The sequence below is a fragment of the Phyllostomus hastatus genome, unplaced genomic scaffold, assembly GCF_019186645.2.
Source record: "Phyllostomus hastatus isolate PE091 unplaced genomic scaffold, TTU_PhHast_1.1 phas_scaffold_78, whole genome shotgun sequence".
Classification (NCBI taxonomy): domain Eukaryota; kingdom Metazoa; phylum Chordata; class Mammalia; order Chiroptera; family Phyllostomidae; genus Phyllostomus; species Phyllostomus hastatus.
In genome coordinates, this window is record NW_025334041.1 from 66,248,451 (window position 1) to 66,267,575 (window position 19,125).

The window sequence follows — 19,125 nt, forward strand, 5'->3', positions numbered from 1 at the left end:
ATTGGAAATATCATAAACACATAACAAAGATCACTAAATGATTGTATTTCCCCCCAAAATGGTAAGCTAACATTTTATATCATCTGCCCTTTTGTAGGGATGATATGACCTGGGATCGACAGTCAAGAGACATGTTAGGGAAGTGGACATGGAAAATGGCACAAGGAGATTATTCTGTTCTAAGAAACTGAGAACAATGCAAAGGCAAGATACGAAGCTAATACACTTTTACCACACATTCCAGCAATTTTGCTCCTAGGTAATCACCCAACTGACCTGAAAACATGTCCACATAAAAATCTGCATGTAATTCCTTATAGCAGCCTTATTCATAATCACCATAACTGAATACAGTCAACATGTTCTTCAAGAGGTGACTAGAGAAACAAACTGTAGTACACCCACACAACTGACTACTGTTAGGACTACTTTTTACTTGATAAAAAGTAAAAGAAAATACATACTATAGGATTCCAAATATAAGACATTCTGGAAAAGGCAATACTATAGAGATGGTAAATAGATCAGTGGCTGTTAAGGGTTTAGGGAGAGAAAGGAAGGTTGAAAAAGTGAACCACAGCAAATTTTCCAGGGCAGTGAAACTCTTCTGCATGATAATGTAATGTATATACATGACACTATGCATCTGTCATAACAGAACTCTACAGAACACACAGTGAATCTAATGTATACAATTAAAAAAATCATTTAGAAGATCAGGGGATCCCATGATGGAATGCAAAAGGTGACAAAACAACTATATTACAAATGTATGAAACCAACTAATTGAAGGGGGGTAGAATAGGGAAAAGTGCTGATATAAGTAATTTGGAAATTACTGGAATCTGTAAGACTACAGGCAAAGAAACTACAAAAGCACTGTACTGTAGTTGATCAAGTTATTTTCCATAGGGGTATGGGTTATTAATTCTGATGCTGATACATGTATACTAGAATTGAACAATTAAGTATGTAGATGATGGATAGTGGGAGTTGGATTTCTCACTGTTGGAGTAAGAGTTTACACAAAAGCAAGGAAGGAGACTAGAATTATCTATGTGGTAATGGATTAGAATTGGCAACATCAGTATGAACTCATGTTTACCTTAAAACAGATACAGATGGTTACATACAGAAATGTACGGATGTGTATATACACAGGTTAGTATACATACATAAATTTCTTTGCTCTGTCAGTTGAAAGGGCCTAGAAGCAATTATATCCCAGTAGCAAAGAGCACATTTATCACTCAAGTCTTGGTTTGTAATGCCATCCTCCAAAAAAAGGAACTAAGGTTTTTTGGAGAGGTGGCTGAATCTAGGGCTAAGGCAGGAACATATACAAGATGAAACTGGAGTATCTCATAGTACCAAAAAGTGAGGAAATGCTAAAAACAAAAAACCTACATTGATGGGAATATGTCAAAGGGACATGAGTAACAGAGTTTTCAAATGGCCAGAGCTGCAAGTTGCGTAGTAAAATAAAGTAGTAGTAGATTATAACCCAAAGTATAAAATAAATATCCATGAGTCCATACAGATACAAATAAGTGACTGAATAAATAAGTGGGGGGAAAGAGACAAAACTCCTAGGCAGAAGAATTCTTAAAATGTATTTTTAGAAACACTTCTGTCATGATTGTAGAGTGTAACTCCCCATTCCTTAAGCCTGGGATGCACAGAGTGACTTCCTTCCAAAGAAAACAGTATAGAATGGAGGGAAAAAGAGTAAATTCACAATGGAGAAACCTGACAAACATCACCTCAGATGATCAGGGTCAACTTCCACAGTGAAAAGTCATGTTGATAGTATGTACCCTTGACATGATGTATAATGAAAATGGCACAGTTATCTCTGTGGTTTTCCTCCCAAAAATCGCTTAGCCCCTGTCTCATCTTGAGAAAAACACCAGAAAAATCTCACTGAGGGACATTCTACAGAGTACCTGACCAGTACTCTGAAAACTGTCAAGGTCATAAAAAACAAGAAAAGTCTTGAGAAACTATCAGAGACCAGAGGAGCCTCAGAGAACATGGCTATTAAATATAATGGGCTATCTTATATGGAATCCTGGAAAAGAAAAAGGAAATTAGGTAAAAACAAAGGAAATCTAAATAAAATATGGGCTTCACTTAGTAAGAGTGTATTAATATGGGTACATTAATTATTTAAAAAGTACCATATTAATGGAAGATGTTAATAATAGGGAAAACTGGGGGGAGTATGTAGGAACTCTGTACTATTTTTGAAATGTTTATATAAAACTAAGGTTGTTCTAAAATAAAGTTAATTGTTAAAAAGCACAAAGCAATGGTATTTCACTTGGCTTAATACCATATTCACTGACCCCTCTTCATTAGTTTTTGGGCATTCAGAGAAGTTTGTTGACTAACCCCACTTACCTGGCTTTTCTAGTACAGCTAAAGCTGAAAGTCAAGCAGACTGAGAAACTAACTAATCAGATTACTTTACATAATTGAGTGGTGTTTTCTTGCCTGCATTGCTTTTCCCTTTTCTAATAATCACATATTGATTGTATTTTGGGAAACCCATGTCCTTTATTTCTTGTGTTTCTCTTCAACCACAGTGCCAACCTGTTCATAAAATTTCCCAGGCCTGAGACACCACAGAAAGAGGCTGACAACTCCATTATCACAAGAGTTTATTAAGAAAACTTATACATGAGGAGTGTCTTGGGTGGACAAGACAACATGGATATCCTCTGCCACTGTAGCAGGTGTTAAAGAATTATATAGGATGAGCCCTGGCTGGTGTGGCTCAGTGGACTGAGTGCTGGCCCATGAACCAAAGGGTTGCCAGTTTGATTCTCAGGGCACACTCCTGGGTTGTGGGCCAGGTCCCCAGTTGGGGGCATGCCAGAGGTACCCACACATCAATGTTTCTCTCCCTATCTTTCTCTTTCCCTTCTTTCTAAAAATAAACAAATCTTAAAAATAGAATGAGGCAGAATGAATAAAGGTACTGGGGTCCCAGATGAGGAAAAACTGTCTCACAAGCTTGCCCAGGGTAGCAGTGGGGCTGTGGAGGGCAAGGGCCTGTTCCAGGAACCAGCAAGCCAGGGCATAAAGGGAAAGGTTGAACAGTTTCTGAGATTTAAAAGCCATCTCTGTTCTGGCCTAAACTGAGCTTGTGGGTCCAGTAGTGGTCACATCATAGAACAGTCTCTTCTTCACACAACCTGTTCTACTCCTGTTCATTCCCACCAGCTCTTAGTATCTAGAGAACATTCGATGACTACTGAATGCATGAATGAAATCCTACCGTTTTGCTCAGGTATAATTTGGTATTTGCACTCACTGATAGAAATTACTTCTTTCTGGTTTTTGTCCCTAGTTTTAGCTTGTAGTTGAATTTCAAACCTGAGATCAGAGCTAATGGCTCCAATGGGATTACTGACAGAAAGTATATTTGAAGTGCACAAGAATATCTCTACAGAGAGTGATAAACTGTTCAGAAGAAAGGACTGTGAGTGTAAATGGTTCTGCCCAGCTCACCCATCCCACTGCTTGTCCCTTTCTCCTCACCTGTTCACATAAACTGAAATTTCACATTATCTAGAAAATCTTTTTGCTATACTCTTAAAGACCGATTTGTTGATATAAGAATACAAGGAACTAACAAGAATTAACTGACTAGCCTGTTGCTCTCATTTTAAGAGACAAAAAGTAGGAACTCCTAGTTAGAAACTTTCCATTTAGTCAACAGAGGAAACCAACAAGAAAATACTGGAAATATACCTTATTTGGTGCCTGCTATTAGAAATATGGCATGATGACCATTGCATAAGTTCCCATCATTGAGCTAGATCAGAACTTTAACTAATAAGAATGTTTAAGATAAAGGCAAAAATATAATTTGGGTGTACTGTATTTTTAATTACAAACTTTTAAAAAACCTCAATTACCTTAGTTGAAAAAACTTAATAGTAGCAGCTGATTTATAAAGTCCTAAAAAAAGAAAATTAACTCTGTATTTCACTGTGTATAATGTGCACCCACATTTTGGTGCACATTGCACATGGGATTATTGCACCCATTATTATACACATGATATGCATTCATTATACCCATGTATAATGTGCATCCTTATTTTTCCCTCAAAAATTTGGGTGGGGGGTGGGTTGGAATGGGGGTAAAAGGCAGAAAACTGTACTTGAATAATTAAAATAAAAATTAAAAAATTGGGCAAAAAGTGTACATTATTCACAGCAAAATACAGTATATTACATATCATTAGCTTTCCTTAAAAGATGTAGAAATGAATAGAACTTAACTCAGGGATAAAATGACACAGGATAGAGTGCTTTAAATGATCAATTATAACTTCAAATAGATGCCTAGAACAATGGCACTTTCACTAGATATATACTTAGTCATTTTATGTGTTAACAGGTATTAAGCTCTAAAACACAAAAAGTAATGAAAGCAGGTCAAATTCCCCCATCTTCACCTCTCTGAATTTGAAACCATGACTAACATCTACCTCCTCTTAAGAATGTTTTCCCTAATTTTACACTTGAAATGAATCCCAAACTTTCCAATTTTCCCAATTCAAGCAGCATAAAAGTAACATCTAATAATTATCGATCGCTGTTACTAAACTTCAAATTAATCCTGTGACAGAGACATTACAGGTTCTATGTAAAGAAACTGGCACAGTGGAGTTATACTTCAGATCACTCAACAAGAAAGTGGCTTGAAATGGATTATAAATTTCAACAATGGGGCTCCAGAATCTATTCTTCTAAACCCATCAGTATTTACTTTCAAAATAAATGTTACATTAATGCTTATGACTAACAGCACCTTCCAGCTACCTAATTTAAAAAATTAGGCATATGTTATTTCCAACAACAAGTGAGAAAAGAAGGGTATATAAACAAAAGGGATTTCTATTTCTGGCTTGTATGAGTCTATTGGTATTTACTCTGTAAAGTTAGCCTCAGCAAGATCTGCCTTAAGCTCTTCATATCCACCCCTGTGACTATGATGTCTGAGTAATAAAGCTAATTATATTGAATGTAAGAAACTCAATGTGCCCTGGCTGGCGTGGCTCAATGGATTGAGCACTGGCCTGTGAACCAAAGGGTCGCCGGGTCAATTCCCAGTCAGAACACATGCCTGGTTCTCAAGCCAGGTCCCCAGTAGGGGGCGTGCAAGAGGCAACCACACATTGATGTTTCTCTTCCTCTTTCTCCCTCCCTTCCCCTCTAAAAAAAAAAAGTAAATAAAATCTTTAAAAACAAAAAAGAATCTCAATGTGTCAGCTGTTTAATGATCCACTTTCAAAACAGAAGTTCATAAGTTTATTTCCCATTTCCCTACTTCATTTGATGAAGAATGGCATTTATAAAATAATAATAAAAAAACCCCTTCACTTTAAAGCAAATTCTTCTCTATTATAATTAGCTTTTTTCCCTCTTGGGTAGAGATTTCTTTTTCTGAATATTGTAACTGATGACTAAATAAAACCTGTTTGCTTTCATTCATCTTTTAAAGTAACTCATGAAAATAATAAATGTTATAAATAACCCATTAGAAATAGATGTCATATGGGTGTGTGTGAAAGACGTCAGGATCCTATGAATATATACAAAAAAATGAATAAATATATATACACACACACACACACATAAATGAGGGATATATAAAAAAATGAAGCACTTTGGAAAACTCAAAAAATTGAATATAGAGATACTATACACATATATATGAACTGAAAACATGTGCAAACAAAACCTCATAAATATGTTCATAGCAACATTATTCATAGTTGCCAAAAAGTAGAAACAACCTAAATGCCCGCTGATTGATGAAAGATAAACAAAATATGTGACTCCATATAATATTTCTCAGCTACAAAAAGAATGCTACAATATAGATGAACCTTGAAAACAGTGCAAAGTGAAAGAAGCCAGAAACAAAAGGCTACAGATTTTATTATTCTATTTACAGAAAATGTCCAGAATAGGAAAATCCACAGAAATGGAAGTTTAATGAACTTTCAGTTGCTACTGGCTGGGAAGAAATGGAGTGTGACTGTTAATGTGTATGAGGTTTCTTTTTGGGGAGATGCAAATGTTCTGAAATTAGAAGGTGGTGATGTGTGCGCAAACATGAGACTACACTAAAATACCACACAACTGTATACTTTTAAAAGGTGAATTTATGCTTTGGGAATTATATCTCAAAATTTTAAAATAAAAAATATATAGTGCACGTTTTTTCTATTTTCTTTCTTAAAAGATTACCTGAATGACATTTAAAATACTTTGTAAGAACAAAACAAAATGTAACTCTCCTCCAGAGGTGCTGTGAGCTTACAGTTCTTTCATTTATTAATGTGCATGTATGTTTGGGCAGGGAGAAACAACAGTAAATGATAAAGCAAATGGGGCAAATTGTTGACAAGAAGTGAACCTGGGTAAAGACGTGTTTTTTATTCTACCTTGAGTCTTAGAAATTTTCTGAAAGTTTGAAAATATTTCAAATAAAACATTTTCAAGAAAGAAAATAATCTTGCAACTTATAAAATGACTGCTTAAAGATACTCTTTTAAAAAGCCTTCTGTCAAGCTATAGTAAACCTCCTTACTTAATTATGCTATGTTGAAAGTACTGGTTACAGAGGTGTTTGGTATCCTTACTGCTGCCACAGATTAACTGTGAGAAGAATAAACTGCCAAAGTGTCTGTGACTACAATGGTATTATAGCCAACTAAAATGTCAGTGAAAATGATATGCCAACTCAGCTATTGGGTGAAGATTTTATCCTGTGTGTTCCCAACATGTAATTATATGATAGCACTTACACAGTGTGTAAGCACTGTGTTGCATATATGTATATAATATATAACATCACATTCTAAATACTAGGTAATCATCCATATTTTATCAAAATTTTATTCCACATGCCCAAAGAAGTGGCCAATATAAAAAATTAGAAAACAAAGAGAAAATTAAACCTAAAATAGAAGAAAAATAATGAAGAATATAAATCAATGAAATAGACAACAGAAAATAGAGAAAAATCAAAGAAATCAAGAGGGTTTCTTTTTGTTTTGTTTTGTTTTTGCTTAAGAGTAATACATTGATAAACTTCTAGCCAGAACTAGTCAAAGAGAGGCCACAGAAAACTTAAGAAATGGGAGATAACTTTGTTAATATAGTCAACATTCAGATTATGAGATGAACAATTATGTCAAAGACTCAAAATACCAAAGATCGGTCATCAAAAAAACAGTTAACTTGAACAGCTTTATATGTATTAAAGAAATTATTTTAAAGTTAAAAAATCTCACACAGCAAACTCTAGGCCCAGATAAATTAAATCATAAACTCTTCCATATATTTCAAGAAAAATATAACAATTCAGTACAAATTCTCCCAGAATACAGAAAAGGGAAAACTTCCTGACTCATTTATGAAGCCAGCACTACTCTGCTACCAAAACTAAAGACATTAAAAGAAAAGAATGACAGACTGGTATAATCATTATAAATGCAAATTTTATTTTTACAATTTATTATTTATTTTTAGAGAGAGGGGAAGGGAGGGAGAAAGAGAGGGAGAGAAACATCAGTGCATGGTTGTCTTTCTTGAGCCCCCTACTGGGGACCTGGCCCACAATCCAGGCACGTGTCCTGACTGGGAATTGAACTGGCCACCCTTTGGTTCACAGGCACTCAATCTACTGGGCCACACCAGCCAGGGCTAAATGCAAATTTTATTAAAATTTCAGCAAATATAATCCATTAATATATAAAAATGATAAATACATCATAACCACATGGGATTTATAACAGGAATGTAGTATAGGTTTAACATTTTTAAAAAATGTAATCCAATCTAACAAAAAACGAATAATCATCTCAAAAGATGCAGGAAAAGAATTTGATAAAATTCATAATCCTTCCGTGATAAAAAGATCTTGGCAAAGTAGGAACAAAAGGAACTTCTCTAAGTTGATAAAAGCCATATATATATATAAAAGACATAGCTAACACCCTAGCCACTATGACTCAGTTGGAGTGTCATCATAGAAACCAAAATGTCGTGGGTTCGATTCCCTGTGACGGCATGTCTAGGTTGTGGATTTAGTCCCCAGTCGGGATGTGTATGAGAGGCAGCCAATCGATGTTTCCCTCCCTCCCTTCTCTCCAAAATCAATAAGCATGTCCTCAGGTGAGGATTAAAAAAAAAATTTTTTTAAAAAGACACAGCTAACAACATAATGGTGAAAGACAAAATACTTTCCAAGAGCAGAAGAAGCTAAGGATGTTCCCTATTACTACTCCTATTCAATATCATATTGAAAGTATTAACCAATACAAGGAGGAAAGAAAAAGAAATAAAAGCATATATATTGGAAAAGAGAAAATAAAACTCTTTACACACAGATATCATTATTTTCTTTTTTTTTAAAAGGATTTTCCTCCACTACAGAGCTATTCCAGAGTAGTAAAATACATTTTTTTTAAAGATTTTATTTATTTATTTTTAGAGAGGGAAAGGAGAGAGAAAGACAGAGAGAGAGTGAGAGAAACATCAATGTGCGGTTGCTGGGGGCCATGGCCTGCAACCCAGGCATGTGCCCTGACTGGGAATCGAACCTGCGACATTGGTTTGCAGCCCGTGCTCAATCCACTGAGCTATGCCAGCCAGGGCAGATATCTTTATTTTCAATGTAGAAAATCCTACACAATCCTACCAGAATAAAAGCAAGATTAGCAAAGTGGTAGGACACAAGGTCATTGTACGAAAATCAACTGAACTTCTAATACTAGTAAGGAACTACTGGAAACTAAAATTGAAAACTACTTATAATAGCATCAAAATATATATAATACCAAGTGGTATATTTGACAAAACAATGCTGGGAGAAATTGAAGAACACCTAAATAGAGATATCCTGTGTTCTTCAAGTTAAAAAAAAAAAGCAACCTAAATCATATGCTAACAAGAACAACAAAAACCCTCAATATTGTTAAGATACCAGTTCTCCCCAAACTAATCTAGATAGTCAATCAATCCTAATAAAAATCTCAGCAGGCTTTTTAATAGACATTGACAAGATTATTCTAAAATGTATGTGGAAAAGCAAAAAACCTGAAATATTAAGAACAATTTTGAAAATAAGAAGACTTACCGTTAAGACTTACAGTAAAGCCATAGTAATCAAGGTAGTGTAATATTGACACAAAGGCAATAAAGAGACCAAAATAAAGACTCTAGAAATAGACCCCTACATATATGGTCAATAGATTTTGACAGAGGTACCAAGGCAGTTCAATCAGGGGAAAATATTTTCAATAAAAAATGATGGTACAATTAGAAAGTCAAATGGGAGAGAAAAAAAAGAACCTTGACACCTCAACACTTACAAAAATCAATATGAAATGAATGACAGAACTTAGTTTAAGAGCTAAAACTCCAAAACTTCTAGGTATCAGCATAGGAGAAAATGTTAAATAGGATATATATATATATTATATATAGTTTATATATAAAAATTAGGCCTGATTTTTAAAAAATTTCTCCTCTACAAAAGACACTGCTACAGAAGTAAAAAGTACTAGCCACAGACTGAAAACAACTACCTTATTTTTAGGACTATAAGATGAACTTTTTTTTTTTAACCACATTTGTTGCTTCAAAAATGTTTCCCCTATTTTCCTCCTCTAAAACCTAGGTGCATCTAGGGTCCACACCATAAGACACACCTAGGTTTTAGAGGAGAAAAACAGGGGCAAAATTTTTGAAGCAAAAAATGTGGTAAAAAAAGTGCGTCTTACAGTTTGAAAAATACGGTATTTACAAAACATTCATCTGATAAAGGATTTGCATCCAAGATATGTAAAGAACTCTTGCAACTAAGTAATAATGTAATTTTTAAATGCATAAAAGATGACTCAACATTTAAGCAAAGATGATATGAATAGCACAGAAACAAAAGTACACAAAAAGATGCTCAAGTCATTAAGTAAATGCAAATCAGAAACACAATGAGACACCAATACACACCCACTGCATGCCTAAAATTTAAAATTCTTACTATACCAAGTGTTGGTAAGCATGTGGAGGGACTTGAACTAGAACACACTGATGGTACTATAAAATGAAACAACTACTTTAGAAAACAGGTTTGCAGTTACTGAAAAGTTAAACATATATCCATTAGATCCAGAATTCCACTCCTACGTATGTACCCAAGAGAAAGTGAAACACATGTGCAAAGATTTGTACACAGTGTTATATCCAGCTTTATTTGTAAAATAGCTCAAAAGAGGAACCACCCCAAATTTCCACTGAATGGATAAACAAATGGTGGTACACAAAACTGACTACTACTCAGCATTAAAATGAAACAAACTATAGCCCTGGCTGGCGTAGCTCAGTGGATTGAGCGTGGGCTGCGAACCAAAGCATCGCAGGTTCGATTCCCAGTCAAGGCACATGCCTGGGTTGCAGGCTGTGGCCCCCAGCAACCGCACATTGATGTTTCTCTCTCTCTTTCTCCCTCCCTTCCCTCTCTAGAAATAAGTAAATAAACTCTTAAAAAAAAAAACCAAACTACAGAAATACGCAACATTATGAATGAACTTCAAAATAACTATGCTGCATAAAAGAAGGCAGATGTAAGAGTTCATACTACATGATTCTGTTTATATAAAACATTAGAGTATGCAAACTAATCTTTAGGGATAGAGAGCACAAGAACGGTTGCCTGGGGTTGTGGGAGGGAGATTAAAAGGTCATAAAGAAACTCTAGTCTTTAGCCCTGGCTGGTGTGGCTCAGTGGTTGAGTGCCAGCCTGCAAATCAGAGTCACTGGTTTGATTCCCAGTCTAGGGCACATTCCTGGGTTGCAGGCCAGGTCCCTAGTAGGGAACATGTGAATGGCAACCACACACTGATGTTTCCCTCTCTCTCCTTCCCTTCCTCTCTCTAAAAAATAAATAAGATTTTTTTAAAGTCTTAAAAAAACCCTCTAAAAATCTTCTAGTGTTTATTGTGGTCATAGTTCCACAGGTGTATACATGAGTCAAAACTCAAACTGTGCACTTTAAATGTGTACAGTTTACCATATGTCATTTATATATCAATAAACTGTTTTTTTAATTAATTTATTTATTTTTAGAGAGAGGGGAAGGGAGGGAGAAAGAGAGAGAGAAACATCAATGTGTGCTTGCCTCTAACGTGGCCCCCACTGGGGACGTGGCCTGCAACCCAGGCATGTGCCCTGACTGGGAATCAAACCTGCAATGCTTTGGTTCACAGCCCACGCTCAATCCACTGAGCTATGCCAGCCAGGGTAATAAACTGTTTTAAAAAGTTAGTATTCCTTTCCATACTCTACACATAGATTGTTTCTTTGGTTATTTTTGAGGGATTTGAAATCACTACGTCACATTAACAACATGAAGGCTTTTCTCCAAAGCTGGGCTATCCTCCGTGTCTTGTTCCTTACACACCTAACAGGCCTATTATGCTGAAATATTCCCCCTCATAAATACATAACTATGCCATGTGATTATGATGGGCCAGTATTTAACCACTTAATGCAGTGAGTAGAAAAAGGGATTCTCAATGAAAAGATCTGGCAAAACTTTATTCTCTATATTTTCATCTGGATGATAGTTACACAAGCACAGCTGACTCTTGATCAACAGAGGGGTTATGTGTGGGTACTGACCCTCACCAGTCAAAAACACAATGTTTGACTCTCCAAAAACCTTAATTACTAATAGTCTAATGTTGACAGGAACCTTACTGATAGCACAGTATATTAACACATATTTTATGTTATATGTATTATGCACTGTATTCTTAAAAAAGAAAATGTTATTAAGAAAATAATGAGAAAATACATTTACAGTATTTATTGAAAAACAATTCCACATATAAGTGGACTCATACAGTTCAAACTCATATTGTTCAAGGGTCAACAGTATATACATAAGGGAATGTTTAAAAAGCTATTTAAGATGTGTGTGCACTACTGAATGTTATGCTTCAACAACAAAAATACTATTAGTAAAGTTTGAGTGTACAGTACTGCATTTCATGGACTTCCATAGCTTCCCCTGACTTCTCACCCAAATAGTTGTTTTCAGACTTCTTCCCCCAGACATGTCTCTGTGGCTTTGTAACTCCAGTCCATATCTCTCCAGTATATACACTATGATCCTCATGCCCCTAAAAGTCTTTCTCCTCCCTGCAACCCTTCCACATTCCAGCAAAGAGCATCAGGGGAGGGTCTTTTACAGGATATTCTCCATCAGATGGGAACAGACTAGAGAGGCAGTTAATCTCAGCAACCTAGGGGAAATACTGTTTCTACGATTTTTTTTAAAAAGTTAAGGGTACCTCAGAAATCAGAAGTAAAATGAAGTTCAGAGCCAGAACGAGGACATAAGTCTACTGATTCTTCAAGTCCAGTATACATCTACATCCTGTTTATAAGGTGCAAGAATCCAATTTACTTTTTTTATTTTACACCATGGAATTAAAAAAATACTGCTAAGCAGTCAATCTGTAATCTAAGATGACAAAATTTAAGCCAATAAACATCAGAGAGGAGAATTAGACCTAGTTGGTTTTGTTTCGTTTTGAGACACAAATGCCCTCATAAAAGCCCAAATTTGCAATAGAGGGAGTACAGTGAGATTGGATACAGCCAACAAACCAAGATGAACTCCATTTCCTAGAGAGCACATGCACTATAGTTTTAGGACTAATCAGAGTCACACATTTTAAAGTTAAAACAACTGAACAAGAAGAACAGAACTGAAAACTCTGACAAACCACCAATTCAACTGATGGTGGAGACTATTAAATTAAGCACCACTGGAAATACTTTAAACTGCAAAAGTCCCTTTGATTAGGTGACACCAATTATCTAAAGCAGTTAGAAAAACTGGACCTTATCAGGTTTAGTGTGTAGGTTCTGGTCTACTTTTGTGGTCTGCGGTTTTGTAACAAGCCTTTATGATGCTATACTGTCTGCTTCAGTCTTCTAGCCCCACTGGAGCTTCCTCTAGCTGTCTTCTGGTGCCACATGAAGGGTCTAAGGGCACTTTCTTAGACTACATGGTATAACTGAGTGGAGGAATGCCAGACCTGTAGGTGGACAGGACCCTGGACAGTTCTCTGGCCACCCTACCCCCCCTCCACCATTAGTGAGCTTCCCCTCTGCCTCTGCTGGGGCTGCTGCTGTGGGCAGAACAGGCCCTTCAACACCACTGGTTAAACGCCTGATTGCTGAGTTCCTGTTGGGCTTCCCCCTTCCTGGTCTTTTGGCCAGAGACACCAGGTTTTTCTCTGTTTGTCTGTTTATGCCTATTGGTGATTCCAAGTTGGAGGCCATTCCAGTCCAAAATACATGGGACATACAAAGAAAACACATGGAATCCACCACAGTGTAATTCTTTACAGCTTGAAGTCCTAGCCAGTCTACCTTCTTTCCACCTTTCAGAATCTTGTAATGACTGTCTGTTAAATTGCTTCCAGTGTTTAGTTGTATTTGGAGGAAAGGAGCAGGGGAAAAAGTAAGCCTAAACCATCTTGTCACACTAAACCTAAAAAAGTAAATGCTTGATAAAATAAAAGATTTAAATTGACTCAGAGTCTCCTAACATAATAGATGTATCCAAATATTGAATACAATAGAATGTCACTCACTTTACCAGAAACACACACAGTGAATAAGAAAGGACATCAACTGAAGCCAAAACCAAGATGAGTCCAGTTTGGAACCGACAAAGATCTTAAACCTGCCACCATCATACTGTTTCAATAAGCAGTTATGAATTCACTTTAGAAAAATGAAACATACAAAACCACAGCAAAGAAACAGAAGTTGTAAAGAAAAAAACGAATGATACTTATAGAATCGAATATTAAAGAACTGAAAATGAAATCCCATATGAATAAAAACACCCCAAATTTGAGGAACAATATAAACTTACATAGCAGCCCTGGCCAGGTAGCTCAGTTGGCTGGAGTGTCATACACCAAAAAGGTTGCAGGTTCAATTCCCATCAGGGCACATACCGAAGTTATGGATTCAATCCCCAGTCAGAACATGTAAGAGAGGCAACTGATCGATGTTTCAATGTTTCTCTCCGTCTTTCCCTGTCTCCCTCACTCCCTTCCTCCCCCTTCCTCGCTCTAAAATCAATAAACATATCCTCATGTGAGAATTAAAAAAATAAACTTACAGAACAAATCCTGGGCAGAATAAACCCAAAGAGTCAGGACATATCACGATTAAAATTTCTGAAAACTAAAGAGAGACAAACTTAAAAGCAGCCTAAGACGAATGACACTAGACACCAGTTCCATTGACACCAATTCCAATGACAGTGGATTTCTCATCTAACTCAGATAGGCCTGAAGGAAGTGGCATATTTCTTAAGTGCTGAAATACAAAAATTGTCAATCATGACTCTATATATAATAAAATCATCTTTTAGGAAAGGAGGAAAAATAAAAACATTATTAGATGAAACAAAACTAAAAACTTTGTCACTCCCATGCTTACCCCTAAAGAAAGGAAGCTCCCCTCAAAGAAAGGAACTTCATAAAAGAATAAAGACAGGGATGAAAAATAAGTGTAAACACAATAGACTATCCTTCCTCATAAGTTTCTTAAATCATACTTATGACTGAAACAACGTTATAACGACATCTGTATGTTCAGTGTATGGAGAGAAAATACTTCAGAAAATTGTATTTTAAAATGTGGGAAGGAGGCAATTGAATCTTTTTATTTATCTTTTTTTAAATTTTAATTATTGTTCAAGTACAGTTTTCTGCCTTTTACTCCCATCCCAGCCCACCCCCCCAGCCCTCTCCATCTCCCTCCTGTTTCCACCCCCTTCTTGTTTTTGTCCTTGTGTCCTTTATACTTGTTCCTGAACTGAATCTTATTGAACACAAGATTTTAATGCTGCAGTCAAAGTGGTAAAACACTGGTTATCAGTAGGCTGTGATAAGTTACATTTGTTTAGTGTGATATGTAAAGCAACCCCTAAGAAAAATACACAAAAGCAATATACTCAAAGACAATATAAATAAGATGGAATCCTTTAGAAAAGGATTCCTTCAAAAAAGAAAATCAAAACAAACTCCAAGCAAGTAGAAGGAAGAAAATAATAAAAATAGGAGCACAAATCAATGAATCTGAAAACAGAAAAATAACAAAATGAAACCAAAAGCTGGTTCTTTGAAAAAAAAAATCAGCAAAATTGACTAGCCTCTAGCAAGATTAATACACAAAAAAGATAGAAAACAAAGTCTCCAATGCCAGGAATGAAACAGGAGGCGGCATTACAGCTATTACAAGATTAGTAAGAGAATACCATAACAACTTTGTGATCAGAAGTTCAACAACTTGGAAAAAAATGGACCAATTCACCAAAACCCCCAAATATCAAAGCTCAATCAAGATGAAACAAATGGCCAGCATACACATACAGCCACTGAAAACACTGAATTTATCAATCAAAAGATCCCCCCAAAGAGAAATCTTCATGCACAAATGGCTTTAATTAAAGAACTTGATCAAACATTTAAAGAATTAGCACTAATTTTATACAATCTATTCCAGAAGATACAAAATGAAATACTTCACAACTCACTTTCTAAGGCTAACATTACCCTGATACCAAAGTCAGACAAAAACATGACAAATTTTCTTTCAAAACTATAGGCCAACATCCTTTATTAACTTAGATATAAAAACTTTCAACAAAAACCTAGAAAAATGAACCTAGCAAAGTAGAAACTGAACTATACACCAAAGCTGATCACGATTATTTCCATACATGCAAGACTGACTCAATATTTGGAAATCAGTCAATGGAATCTACCACACCAACGGTTAAGAAAACTGTATGATCAAAATAATTGATGCAGAAAAAGCTTTGGCAAAATCTGGCACCATTTATGACACACACTCTCAGCAAACTGAGAAGAGAATGGAACTTCTTCCACTTCTGCATCTGCAAAAACCTATTACTAACATCATGTGTAACAGTGTAAGAATGGTTTGCCCTTATGATTGGGAAAAAAGATGAGGGTATTGCTTTCACAAATCCTATTCTGCATAATATTAGAAATTTTAGACACTACATTAAGAAAAATAAAATGTATACAGGTCAATTAGGAAGAAAGAATGTAACTGTCCCTACATACAAATGACACGAAAAAACCAAAGGAATCTATGAAAAACATCAAAACTCCTAGAATAAGTAACTTCAGCAAGGTAGCAAGATATAAGATCAATGTACATAACAACACTTATATACTAACAATGAACATATGGAAGCCAAAACTAAACACAAAACATCATTTAAAATTAATCCAAAAAAATAAAATATTTAGGTATACACTTAACAAAATACGTAAAGGATCTATATGCTAAAAATTACAAAATGGTGATTTTAAAAAACACCTAAATAAATTAACATACATCCTGTATTCATGGATTGGAGTACCCAACATAGCAATAAATGTCAATTCTCCCAAAATTAATATACAGATTTAATGCAATTCCTATCAATATCTCAGCAAGGTATTTTATAGACATAAGACATACTCATTCTAAAATTTACATAGAAAGGCACAATTCCTAAAACAGCTAAAAGAATCTTGAAAAATAAGAATACAGTGGAAGGACTTACTCTATTTCACTATATAGCTAGAGTACTCCAGGCATGTATCACTGGCAGAGGCATATACATACACACAGATCAATAAAATAGAACCCAGAGCACAGAAACTGACCCACACAAATAAGCCTGACTGATTCAGACAAATAGGCAGAAGCAATTCAGGGCAAGGACAGACAGCCTGGTTGACAAATAGTGCTAGGGTCAAAATGCACTGACATGACCAAATTCAGCTCCAAGAGTCTGCAGATGCCTCCAAGTAGTGGTTACATGTGAAAGGCAAGCAAGAATCAGACAGGTATGCATTCCCTACCAGAAAGCACAAAGCAAAGGAATTAAGAGGTGTAAGAAATGATGGTACTCTCAGAAAGTAACAGTCATTTAGTAGGTCTGAAATTTAGGGAGCGCTGGGAGGAATCAGAGAGAAGACTGAAGAGGGAAGCAGAGGCTAAGCCATACCCCCTATGCTAGGTCCTGGAAGTTACATGCTGTTTTTCCCATTCTTCTAGTAACTTGACCCCAAGTCATATCAGCAGGTAAATGGCAGGGTCAAGATGAGAGCTCAAGTCTGTTTCTCTCCAAAGTTCAAGCTCAGGCTGCCTCTCAACAATCTTCCATACTTTGGAGGTCAGGGTGTCATTCAACAAGATTGGTGCTTGAAGGTATAGGAATCCCGTGATGAACTAGTACGAAAACCCTTGAACTGATCATTACAACAGCAGTTCTCAATGTGGGGTCCTTGAATTCCTGCATCGAATCACCTGGATACCTAGTAGAGTGGAGATTCTGGGCCTCCTTCTAAACCTCCTGAATCACATTCTCTGGGACTGAGCCTGAGAGTTTGCACGCATGATTTAGAGGTTGGTGATGTAAATATCCTTTCAAATGAAGCCATGTAGATGTCAGATTTGAAGGACAATATGAAGGCAAAGGCTTAATTGAATTTCAGATACACAGGACTTGAGATGACAATGGAATATGTAAGTGAAAATGCTGATGTAGACAGTCCCAAGGCAGTAGGTGAACTTGGGGAAAGAGGTCACAACTACAGACACCCACAGAGACAAAAACTTAAGGTCTAAGCTTTAAAAAGTTATGAAGGAAGAAATGGTAGAGCTGAAGCCTACAGTTTAGTTTAATACAGGGCAGAATCTCCTTCAGGCAGCAGTGGAGCTACTGACAGTAAAGGTGTCTGAGAAAGAAACAAGCAGAGTATGTGTCATGGAAGCCAAGAGACTGGAGGGTTCAACAAAGGCTATCATACAAGAGGATGGGGGAAGGGAAGGCAAAGACTTTAAAATAAGCCACCAGATTTGGTTAATTGGAAGCCACTGGTAAGTCTTTTGACAGGTTTCTGAGTGTCAGAGCAGAAGCCAGACTCTACATAATTTGGTTGCTCCGAAGGTCAAGGAGAAGCAGGGGAAGGATTTGCCTTGGAAATGCTCTTTCTAAGGGCAGAAGTGAAGAAACATCTGGCTGGAGAGACACAAAAGGAAGTTAAGGGAGAGGTAACAGAGGAGCCTCAAGGTCATTTCTTGGGGGAAAAGGGTAGGGGAAAGAGGGACAAGCCTGTAGACTCAACCACTTCAGCCACATGGTAAACAATGCAGCCTAGACTTTCAAACAGAAAAACATTTTCTGCCAAATCTTTTACTGTAGAACACTTTAAATGTACAGAAAAATGATATTCTGTCAGATCTGTTTTAGCACATTCTCCTTACTCTCTCTCTCTCTCTATATATATATATTTTCTATATATATATATTCTATATATATATATTCATCTGTTTATTTACTGGCCATTTGAAAGTAGGCTACAGATACCACAGCATGGTATTTACTGGTACAGATACCAGTAAATCCTTCAGCATATATTTCTAAAAATAGGCATTCTTTAATATAATCACAATTCTATTATCACATACATGTAGTTTCACATTGATACAGTATTGAAAATATGTACTCTGTATTTTTTTAATTGTCCACCCAAAAGTGTCCCTTTTTTTTTTTGCAGTGTAGAATCTAATCAAGGATCATGCATTACAACTGGCTGCACTGTTTCTTTAGTCTCTTTAAATTAGAAGTCTCCTCAATTTTTTTTGTCTTTCATGACATATTTTTGAAGAATCAAGACCTAGTATTTTACAGAATATACCACAATCTTGATTTGCCTGTTTCATCATGATTACATTCTCATTAAACATTTTTGGCAAGTATGATAGAGGACACTGTGCATCTCATCCCCTCTCAGGCAGACGTCAATCGGTCTGACATTACTGGTGATGCTAAATTGGATCACTTGGCTAATGCAGTACCCACCAGATCCTTTCATCATAAAGATGTCTCTTTCTGTTTGTAATTAATAAGTAATTCATAGTGAGAACACAGGGAGAGTGTGCATCTATCTAACAACCTTTCACCAATGATTTT

The 19,125-nt window shown here is 36.1% G+C and overlaps 1 protein-coding gene across 2 annotated transcripts in view; it reads right to left on the minus strand.

The window, feature by feature from the left end:
* TMEM131 (transmembrane protein 131) overlaps window positions 1-19,125 on the minus strand; it is a 221,560-nt gene that overhangs the window by 175,421 nt on the left and 27,014 nt on the right. The window lies entirely within an intron of this gene.